Here is an 11,573-nt window from a genome sequence, read left to right on the forward strand (position 1 = left end):
GTAAGACAGTATGCTCAGTGTCATTAAAAACAAATGTTAAGGTTCCTTTTCTGAACTTCAAGAAAGGATTGACACAGAAACAAACCTTAACACCACTTTCATTTATACATACCACTTGACACACCCCTATTAGTGTACATGTTCAGCAGCTCAGCCTTCCTGTCATTGGTCCAAAAGGCCTCAAGATACTTTGTCCCTAAATGAACCGTAACCGAAACCCCCCCCCTTAAAATCCATTATCAATTAGGTTTGTGGTGCCATGTCAATATAATTTTTATCAAAACTCAGGGCCAGATTGTGACCATACTAAAATAATTGTTCTTCCATTGAATGTCATCTTCGATAGATCTCATCATTGAAATGTTGTTGAATAAATATTACATATACCTGTGAAATTTAAGGTGGGTGACTCACTGCTGAAATCAACCCATACGGCAAAAGCCAGGGGTGCTCCAGCCTCACCACTGCACCAATTCTTCATCTGAAAACAATATAAAAAAGATTATACTTTCCCTCTCTTTTAAAAGCAGCCTCCTTCCCTTTCTTTCTTCACTGCACCCAATATTAGCAGGTGCACATCTTTACTGTCTAGCTCTCCAAAAAGTCACCAACTTTAACATTTCAGCTACACTGTCAGGCTAAAAAAAAACCTGCCACTGATTGAACTCCACAAGGCCCGGCTGGCCCTCCTTCTCTTTTGCACCACCGTCCTCTGTCTCTTCAAACCTTTAATTATGAAGAAAATGATGAACATTTAACATGAATTGAGACATGTCCCACTGTATATATTCTGAAAGCCTGACCTACTTTCCTGCAGACTTTTGCATATCATACGATCAGTTGTAGGTGTAATTTAACATACAATAGGACATGTGTCACCATGCTGCAAACTTTGGAGGACATAAATCTATACATGGCTCTATTTTGCATATTTGCGAACGAGGTACACATATGATACGTTTTGAGCTCCAACTCAAAGGCAAAGCAGTTTCAGCCATGCAAACCATATATTTTCTGAAAGCTGGTCAGTTGTAGGTATGATTTAACATACAATAGGACATATCCCACTTTCCTGCAACCATTGGAGGACATAAATCTATACATGGCACTATTTTGTATATTGACGAACAAGGTACACATATGATACGTTTTGAGCTCCAACTCAAAGGCAAAGCAGTTTCAGCCATGCAAACCATATCCATAACCATACCTACCATAACCATACCTACCGTAGATAGCCTAAATGATATATTTTTTGAACGCCTGTAGTGTGGAGATGTGATCTAAGCTACAGTATAATAAGTTATATTCCTCCCTTCTGTGTGATTAATAAAACCATATGCCAGGATGACATCACTGTTCAGAGTGACGTGACGAGTGCAGGTAGTTTTTAGTGCTTAATAAAACCATATGCCAGGATGAGATTAAGCAAACATAAGGGTGGAATATACTGTAGGTTACACATGTCTCACCTTGATGAGGCAAAGGAGCAGCACTGCATACGAGAGATCCCTCTTGAACTTCTGCAGGATGTAAAGGCAAAACTGTTAGAAAATATATGCTTTAGGTGGTTGAATTACCTGTCCCTTAATAGTGGAGTCCACAATGGCAAGGGTGGTCCATATCATAACATGACCCGCATGGAGCATGCAAAGTGTCATCTCTCTAGCTGTAACGCAAAGCATTGTGCCAGCAAAAACTACTTTTTTGGCGATTTAACATTTAGCCATTTTTACATTTTTAGCCAAAAAACACACTTATGTTGATCCGATCAGTATGAAATCAGAACATGTTGAACAACGGGACATCACAAACAAGCCAGACTCAGTTTGGAGTCGGTGGATTATTCCCGGAAGGAGATAAACGGTTCGAAACGTACACGGTTTCCCTCTTCTGGCGCGGTAACGCTAGGTGCTAGAGGGATGGGACCAAGACACACGGCACCGACTTGAGGCCCCTGACAAGTCTTCCAAAAATGGGATCTCTGAGACACCCACAAAAAAAATTGTGAAGGAAAAACATTAAAAAAGTTGACCACTCCCACTTCAGATGTGGAGTTGTGGGTGGTAGCATGGAGCTACAAGGCTGAAATTCAAGTCAGACCTTCTGCACATGACCCACATGGAGCGTGCAAAGTTTCATCCCTCTAGCTGTAACGCAAAGCATTGTGTCTGCAAAAAATACTTTTTTGACTATTAAACTTTTAGCCATTTTTCCATTTTTAGCCAAAAAATACACATATGTTAGTCAGGTCAGTAAATATATAGCGTTGCTAGGGTACATATGGCGTTTACTATGCTAAATACCGTGGTTGCTATGGTGGCAACTATGGTCATATTGTGGTGGTTGCTAGGTTGTTGCTAGGGTAATTTGAATGGTTGCTATGGTGTTGCTAGGGTAGATATGGTGGTTGCTATGCAAAATAACACGGTTGCTATGGTGGTTGTTAGGGTAAGCATGTTGGTTGCTGTGGTGGTTGCTAGCTTGACATTATACAAGTGGTTGCTAGGGTAATTAAGATGGTTGCTAGGGTAATTAAGATGGTTGCTAGGGCATTGCTAGGGTAATTAAGGTGGTTGCTTGGGTGTTGCTAGGGTACATATGGTGGTTGCTATGCAAAATAACAAAGCAGTGGAATTGCCAGTGGCGTGCACAGACATTTTGGGGGGCAGGTGCTCAGGAGGGGGGGAGGGGCACTTTTTAGCGTACGTGAAATACTTAATTATAAAAAAAAAATTACACGCACATGTTGAATGAAATTTGACTTGTGCTGCAATTAGTAAATCAATATAGGCTACAATTAAGACAATAAAGAGACCAAAATGTGTTAATTTATGTTGCCTAACAAAACCTATACAACAGAAAACGTTCGTCTTAACACATAGATTTGCAATTGCAAACTCTACCGAAATTATTTGTAGCCTATGTGGTAGTCCTCACGTCATTGACTTGGGCTACAGCGTAAAACTTTATCAGGTGACCAGTCAGCTAAAAATGCTTAGTTGTTTGATGCTGTATGTGTATGAGACATTTTACTGCACAATAAAATGATTACACGTTGGGCTTAGAGGGCAAACTGTACGACTTTACTTGATCTGTAAGACAATAAAGAGACCAAACAGTACGAGGAGTTATAGTGGGCTACTGACTGACATTACATGAATGCAGATGGGCAGTAATGGGGAACTTCCCGTTTCTTCTGTCACAAATGAATTGTTGCCTAACAAAACATATACAACAGAAAACGTTCTTCTTAACACATACATTTGCAAAATCTACCGAAATGATTTGTATGTGGTCGTCACGTTATCTGTCATTGATTTGGGCTACAGCGTAAAACTTTATCTAGCTTCATCTAACTTTTATCAGGTGACCAGTCGGCAAAAATGCTTGTTTGGTGCTGAATGAGACATTTTACTGCACAACAAAATTATTACATGTTGGGCTTAGAGGGCAAACTGTAAGATTTTGCTTGATCTGTATGTTACCTGGCTGATGGGGCACGGGAGAAGCAGCCTGTCAGCGACCATGCCTGCTATCTGAAGACGCTTACGTGCCCTGCGCGCGACGCGCGAGTTCACGTGACAAAGGAAGAGAGATAGGTCGGGTGTGCGTGCGCAAGGAGGTGGCTCATTTCGGGGCATTGTTTCAGTCGTTTTTAATGGCTCAGGTTTTCAAAAGATCCTTTCAAAACCGACCTCAGTAAAATCTTAATAATATTAATAATAAAAAAAAAGTTTCAAAAGGGCATTTTCGTTGATAAAGGGCAAACTTCCTAGTGCTGTAGCACCACCTAGGGTCTATGTATGCACGCCTATGGGAATTGCTAACGTTTAGCTATTTTTACATTTATAGCCAAAAAACTCACTTATGTTGGTCCGATCAGTATGAAATCAGAATATGTTGAACAACGGGACATCACAAACAAGCCAGGCTCAGTTTGGTGTCGGTGGATTATTCCCGGAAGGAGATAAACTGTTCGAAACGTACAAGGTTTCTCTCTTCTGGCGCGGTAACGCTAGGTGCTAGAGGGATGGGACCAAGATGAACAGCACCGCCTTGAGGCCCCTGACAACTGTTCTAAAGGTGGGATCTCTGAGACACCCACACAAAAAACTGTGAAGGAAAAACATAAAAAAAGTTGACCACTCCCACTTCAGAGGTGGAGTTGTGGGTGGTAGCATGCCATTAGTCATGCTAATTTGTCATATTTCCCATGCTTACACTGGACTAAGAGTAGGCTAAATAAATGCGACTTACCGGGATGACGGATCAAACGGAATGAAAATTGTTGCACTCAATGACGGCATTCCCGCGCGAATTGTAGCCTACTGTACACAAGACATGTATAATCGATCACATCATTGATTGTATAGGCTCACACTAACGACTTGAAAAGTCAGTCAGTGTAAGGCTACTCATTTATTCTATTCTAGCTAAATTAATCTGATGGACTAAACTTTAATGCAAACGAAAGTTTATAGGCCTATCACACGCTATTCACCTGTTTGAATAATTTTCTACAGGTGTTAATGGAGTAGAATTGGCAGTATTTCAGTTATATTTGTTTTACAATTTGTTTTAAAAGGTGGCAAAGCAGTTTTTTGTGTGACCCCCTTTTGTCAAATTCCATTGATCAAAACAGCGCTCTGAGAGCAACCAACCTTCGTAGGTCTTCGTTTTTGCCGGAAAAGCCCGGAAAAAATCCCCATTGCGCGTAAGATTACACGCTACCTTTCTGCTGGCACAAATCAATTGGGACTAAAAGGCGTGAAATGACACGCGAAAACGCAAAACGGCGTATGAATAACACGCTAAATGACATAAGAAATAGGCGTGTCATTCTACGCCGTTTGGTGAGATCAGGCTGCAGGTTCTGATCGTGCTTCATGACGTGACCTTCCCGTTAATTTTACCGATGTCCGGTAGCGTAGTCAGTGCAATCGCGAGTGCGTGCGTGTGTAGGTGCGTGCGTGCGTGCGATCTCGCGATCTCTTAAGAAGCCAATTGCGTGTCTGTTTCTAAATGTTTGCTGTCTGCCTGTTGTGCTGTTTACAGAGGGCACTTATATTAACCACTGATATCAATTGCAACAGCCGGAGAAATAAAAAATCATTTTTTACGAGGAGGGCCTTTGGCTTACAAACGCTATGGCCAACGTCACGAGACTGTCATAATGGATAGAACACCGAGAACTACAGTAATCAGCGCTCCCGTAGCACAATGGACTGGACGTCACTGTTTAAAGCACTTGAAGCATTGTGCCGGCGTCGCAGGTTCTGATCGTGCTTCATGACGTGACCTTCCCGTTAATTTTACCGATGTCCGGTAGCGTAGTCAGTGCAATCGCGAGTGCGTGCGTGTGTAGGTGCGTGCGTGCGTGCGATCTCGCGATCTCTTAAGAAGCCAATTGCGTGTCTGTTTCTAAATGTTTGCTGTCTGCCTGTTGTGCTGTTTACAGAGGGCACTTATATTAACCACTGATATCAATTGCAACAGCCGGAGAAATAAAAAATATTTTTCTACGAGGAGGGCCTTTGGCTTACAAACGCTACGGCCAACGTCACGAGACTGTCATAATGGATAGAACACCCAGCACTACATCAAACAGCGCTACAGTAGCACAATGGACTGGACGTCGCTGTTTAAAGCACTTGAAGCATTGTGCCGGCGTCGCAGGTTCTGATCGTGCTTCATGACGTGACCTTCCCGTTAATTTTACCGATGTCCGGTAGCGTAGTCAGTGCAATCGCGAGTGCGTGCGTGTGTAGGTGCGTGCGTGTGTGCGATCTCGCGATCTCTTAAGAATCCAATTGCGTGTCTGTTTCTAAATGTTTGCTGTCTGCCTGTTGTGCTGTTTACAGAGGGCACTTATATTAACCACTGATATCAATTGCAACAGCCGGAGAAATAAAAAATATTTTTCTACGAGGAGGGCCTTTGGCTTACAAACGCTACGGCCAACGTCACGAGACTGTCATAATGGATAGAACACCGAGAACTACAGTAATCAGCGCTCCCGTAGCACAATGGACTGGACGTCACTGTTTAAAGCACTTGAAGCATTGTGCCGGCGTCACAGATTCTGATCGTGCTTCATGAGGTGACCTTCCCGTTAATTTTACCGATGTCCGGTAGCGTAGTCAGTGCAATCGCGAGTGCGTGCGTGTGTAGGTGCGTGCGTGCGTGCGATCTCGCGATCTCTTAAGAAGCCAATTGCGTGTCTGTTTCTAAATGTTTGCTGTCTGCCTGTTGTGCTGTTTACAGAGGGCACTTATATTAACCACTGATATCAATTGCAACAGCCGGAGAAATAAAAAATCATTTTTTACGAGGAGGGCCTTTGGCTTACAAACGCTATGGCCAACGTCACGAGAATGTCATAATGGAAAGAACACCCAGCACTACGTCGAACAGCGCTGACGTAGCACAATGGACTAGACGTCGGTGTGCAAAGCACTTGCATTGTGCCAGCGTCGCAGGTTCTAATCTTGCTTCAAGAGGTGACCAACCCTGTCACGCGGTCTTCCGTTAATTTTACCGTTGTCCGGTAGCCTGCGTGCGTGCGTGAGTGGGGGCGTGCGATCTCGCGATCTCTTAAGAAGCCAATTGACCTTTCGCAAGTGTTCTAAGACCTTAGATACTGTTGCTACGTCTGTCAAACATTGCGGAATTAACCAGGAAGTAGCCGTAAACAACCATTGACAACAAGGGGGGAGACCGAGTATGGAGGATTTTAATGAAGAATTAAGCGAAATATTTTGGAGAAATACATCTTTGATATCATCGAGAGCAAGGCAAAAGGGTTTGCAGTTCGCTGTGGAGGGCTATATTCACAATTTAGAGTTTACAAACGAGGGGGATAGTAATACAATCCGAGCTAAAGCCTATCGGTCCCAATGTAAAAACGAGAAGCCTCACCAACTTTTTTTACAATATACTAGTAATACTATTGTGGACCAGTCATGTTCGTGTACTGCAGGGTAAGTTTAAAAAAGTACAGCTGGTCGCTTTCACTTAAAGCATCAGCTAAATGAATAGCTATCTTTGATATCTGTTACATAGTGACTTAGGCCTGTGCTTGTACTTACGTTAATGATACCGTTAGGCTACAAGTTAGACTAACGGCTACTGTTCTAACAATGTAGTGTCACATACGAGCGAATGAATAAATAAAAAGTACACTACAGTGTGTGTGGCCACACGTAGCTAACCGAAACTAAGGATTTCTATATTAGCTTGCCAGGTTACTGTGCCCATGTTGTGGGTCTGGTATACACGCTGGACCTCTGGCGTGCGAAACAAGAAGAGGTAGCTTCAACAAGTGTTCCACAAACATGGCATCAACCAAGAGGGACCAAAATAGCAGCCACACCTGTAGTAAATTTAGTGGTTGCCAAGGCCAAAATTCAAAGAAAAAGGAAACCAATTGTCAATACCTACACACACAAGAAGTAAGATGTTTCTCTCTTCAGCACATTGTCAAAAACTTGTATTTACAAACAAACAATGTATTAATGTACATGTGAACTTTTTTTAGGAAAATGCTAGGGCCAGAAATATTCGATCTGCTGAGGGAAATTACAGATGCACCTATCAGCTACCTTGTAGATAAAGATGCACCTCAGCTAGAAGTGAAAGGCCAGAAATATGCCTTGGGATGTGGTCTAAGCCACCAGGTGAGAGAAATAACAAAAAAAGATGCAGTATCCAGGTTTATAATTTTTGTTTTATTATGTGTTCTTATATTGAGAATATATACATATATACATACTATAAGCATAGTCTTATTTATCACATTGCCAACCAACACATCACACTCACAGTTGTTACTTTCTCAAAATATGAGGCTGGAAATTGGACAGTACACTCACCACATACCAAATCTGATTAATATTTCCCAGTCTTGTGTTTGGAATTTTGTGTGACACTATTTTAAACTTTTTTATTTTGGCAATAGCCCTCTCTACATGCACCCTATGCTTTGCTATACGCTTTGTTTCAACAACATCACCAGCTGGCATCTGCATTTTGGACTTTGCAAAGGGTGGCATGTTTAACTGAATGCCTATTGAATTGAGTTCATCCTCTATAAGAAATCCTTTGTCTGCCATTACACCATCACCCTTATGCAAGTACCCTTTCTCAATTAATCTTTCCAGCTGTGGAATGATTCCACACTGTTTAACTATTTCCTTGTCCGACACGGAGCCTGTGTAAAGTGTTGATGTAAACATCACAGCGCCACGGGGGTCACACGCTATAAGTGATTTTAAAGTGTTTGTGCTTTTGTAATTTGAATAACTTTGGCTTTGTAAAACAAGAGAAGTCGGGCGTTCAATTTTTAATTCAGTGCAGTCTAATAGAGCAAATGTTGTTGGATAGTCTTCCTTATAATTAGTGGGCATGTTCTGTGCAATAATGTTTCTATGGGGCCAAATGGGCAATTCACCTAGTATGTTGTACATGTAATGGATCGATCCACGAATTGAAAATATTGCTAGCACTTTGTACACTAAGGTTGAAGGACAAGGAAAGGTTTTGCAGATCTGCATTATTGCGTAGTTTCATTAAAACAAAAAGCAGCTGGCTGCGTATGGGCATCTCATCAGTGCTTCTGTCTTTTCTGATGTATGCTATGGGACTTTTCGGTAGACTGCACAGAGGATCTTTTGGAATGCCAAATAGGGCGCACAACTGATTAAAGCGGTCGTATGTAAAACCAGTGCTGTATTGGAACATTTTAGGGCTATGATTGTCTTGTAGCAGTTCAGGTGTTACCATCTTGTTTCGGAGTGTGTGTACGTGTACTGTCAACCTTACAATCTCTTTTTCTTTTAAAACCAATTTCTCCCTTAACTTTTCATTCTCTTCCTCTAACTTCTTCACTCTCTCCAGTTGTTCTTGTTGTTCCAGGGTATCCTGGTGTTCAGACTCTGGACTCTGAAGATTCTCTGGAAAGACAAATACATACATCAACTTCCATTTCATTATATTTATCACTTTTCTTTTCTTTTTCACAGCTTCCCCTTGTTATTAACACAGAAATACCTACTGCTGGAGAATCTTCGGCCCAACAACCTGAATTTCCTGATTTCCCTTTACCACCCCAACCCTCTCATTTCACCACAGTAATGAGTCAAATTGCCATGCAACGCTACAACAAATTAACAATGCCATTATCAGCTTGTAAATTATTAGAATACAACACCAAACCTCAAAGTAGAACAACTCTGTGGTTTGATGCTAGATCACAGCGTCTTACAGCAAGTGATTTTAAAAGAATCTGCTCTAGGAGAGCAGATTATGAAAAACTTGCAACAAGCCTTAAGCACAAATCAGCAGTGCAGACCAAGGCTATGAGAAGGGGCTTGGAATTAGAGAGTGTAGCAGCAACAGAATACACAAAACTAAGTAACAATATTGTGTTACCCTGTGGGTTTGTTGTAAATCCCCATGCCCCACACCTTGGTGCTTCACCAGACTATAAAGTAATAGAGGGAGGACAGAGCAACTGCCCAGAATATGGACTTCTTGAGATAAAATGCCCTACTAAAGACAGCTTTGAAACCTTAACTTATCTTGCGAAGCTGGAAGATGGAAGGTACAAACTAAAAGAGTCCCACTGCTACTATTACCAGGTGATGGGCCAGCTTGGCATTAGTGGTTTGAAGTGGTGTGACTTCTTTGTACTGTGTGTACAAAACTACCACCTGGAGCGGATATGCTTTGATGAGGCCAAATGGGAGCAAATGAAGAACAAGCTTGACTCTTTCTTTTTCAATTACTACCTCAACTAGAGGGGAATAAATATCACAAACAATAAATATCACTTACCTTTGTCACTAGCATTGTTCTCTTCTTCTTCATCAGTAGTGAGGGAGATGGAGGACTGACCATCACTTTTCCATCTGTGCAAAAATAACAACAAAATAACATGTTCTTAATGCCATATTTCTATGTATTTTTTAACATACTTACCGTTTAGCTGGGGGCTTTCTGCAGCCTCCAAGGTCTCTGGTTTGGCCTGGTGTTGCTATGCCGACGGGATTTGGATAATCCGGAGTTGGTCTCCCATTTACGAAATGCTGCAATGATAACACAACACGTTGGTCCTTGTTTCTAAGAGTTACAGAGATGTCCGCTCTTTAAAAACAAGAAATATATGGTTTCGCCATATTTATAATGATACATCCTAGGCTGTCTGCAAAAGTTAAATGGTGCAATCAATTAATTGTTTTGACAAGACCAGAATAGATAGATAGCTAACTGTTGGTCTGCTGCAGTTAGCTACAGTTACAGCTGCTACGTTAGTTCATTGGGCACCCACTAGCATAACACTGGTTTCATACGCTAGCATATAATGTTATTACATACTAACTACATTACCTTTTTAACGATGTATAATAAAATCTAGTCGAACTATATGAACTAAACAGTGAGATGACAAGTTAGCTCGTACTATCAACAACTTACCTTGGAGCAGACGTAGGTATTTTTATTTATTTTCGTTGGGTTGAGCTGACTATGCGGTCTCCCACATAGTTTAATCCACTTAAGGCATCTCTCATGTTGGGTTTTGGGTTTGGGGAAGGGGAAAAAACAGACACCACCCTCCAATCTTTCTGGATATCTCGTATCCGAGTGGCAGGTACCGTATGCGCAGCGTTTAGGCATGACCGAAAAAATGTTTGACAGACCTTCCTTGGATGGCGACCGTTGCTAACGTAGGATTGGACAGTACGCGTTCTGAGGCGAAAGGTCAATTGCGTGTCTGTTTCTAAATGTTTGCTGTCTGCCTGTTGTGCTGTTTACAGAGGGCACTTATATTAACCACTGATATCAATTGACCGATCCCAAGCCCCTCCTCCCATTGTCAGTCCCATAGTTACTGTTGCTAAGTCGGACAAGTTTGCAGGAAAGTGTGCGTGAACTCGTGTTCAACATGGGGACCCAGCACCCCCATTTAGCCGAGTGCAACAGTGTATGCTGGATTTCTGGGCGTCAAGTAATATTGATATATTCAAAAAACAGAGGCCAGAAAGGCCTTCAGTATGCGGAAGGACACATTCACAATGTCCACTGTTATCAACGAGGTGGAACACAAATTGAAACCAATCCGGTGTTACGGATCTTAATGGGATACATGTTAACTGGGGATAAGCACGTTATCACGAGCAGGTAGTTTACCTTATTTGCTACAGATGTGACTCTGATTCAATAAACAGGTCTGTGCAAAGATATGGTGTTGACGTGTCCCTAACAAAATCTAACCATATTTCGAGGATTAATTGAAGACGGGACCAAGTGCTGCAGATCCAAAGTTCCCACGCAACTTGGGAGAGTGGCTAGCATAAGCAGCTCATGTTGGGGAGGTGGATATAGTTTCGCTTCTGTAGGCCTATTGCCTACTTATTTTGAATGGCTGCTTTAGAAGGTAGAGGCCAAATAAACATGATACACGTGTATTGAAAAGAAACCACTCTATCCGAGTTTAAACCCCACGCACGACATATCTGCATGGCAGGCAGACGCTATCAAGAGCAATTGCATACGTGATTTGTCTTGCACTA

At 41.9% G+C, this 11,573-nt stretch overlaps 1 long non-coding RNA gene across 1 annotated transcript; it reads right to left on the reverse strand.

The window, feature by feature from the left end:
- Window positions 1-8,486: 8,486 nt before the first annotated feature.
- LOC143139467 (uncharacterized) lies at window positions 8,487-10,763 on the reverse strand. Its single transcript, XR_012990428.1, has 3 exons — window positions 10,477-10,763; window positions 9,838-10,088; window positions 8,487-8,954 (listed from the first exon to the last, which is right to left on the reverse strand). It is a non-coding gene; the product is annotated as an uncharacterized LOC143139467 (long non-coding RNA).
- Between the last annotated feature and the right edge of the window lie 810 nt (window positions 10,764-11,573).

The sequence above is a fragment of the Alosa pseudoharengus genome, unplaced genomic scaffold (assembly GCF_046254945.1).
Source record: "Alosa pseudoharengus isolate Yale_2024_CS ecotype anadromous, Long Island Sound unplaced genomic scaffold, YU_APseudo_1.1 YU_APseudo_1.1_scf_22, whole genome shotgun sequence".
Classification (NCBI taxonomy): Eukaryota; Metazoa; Chordata; class Actinopteri; order Clupeiformes; family Clupeidae; genus Alosa; species Alosa pseudoharengus.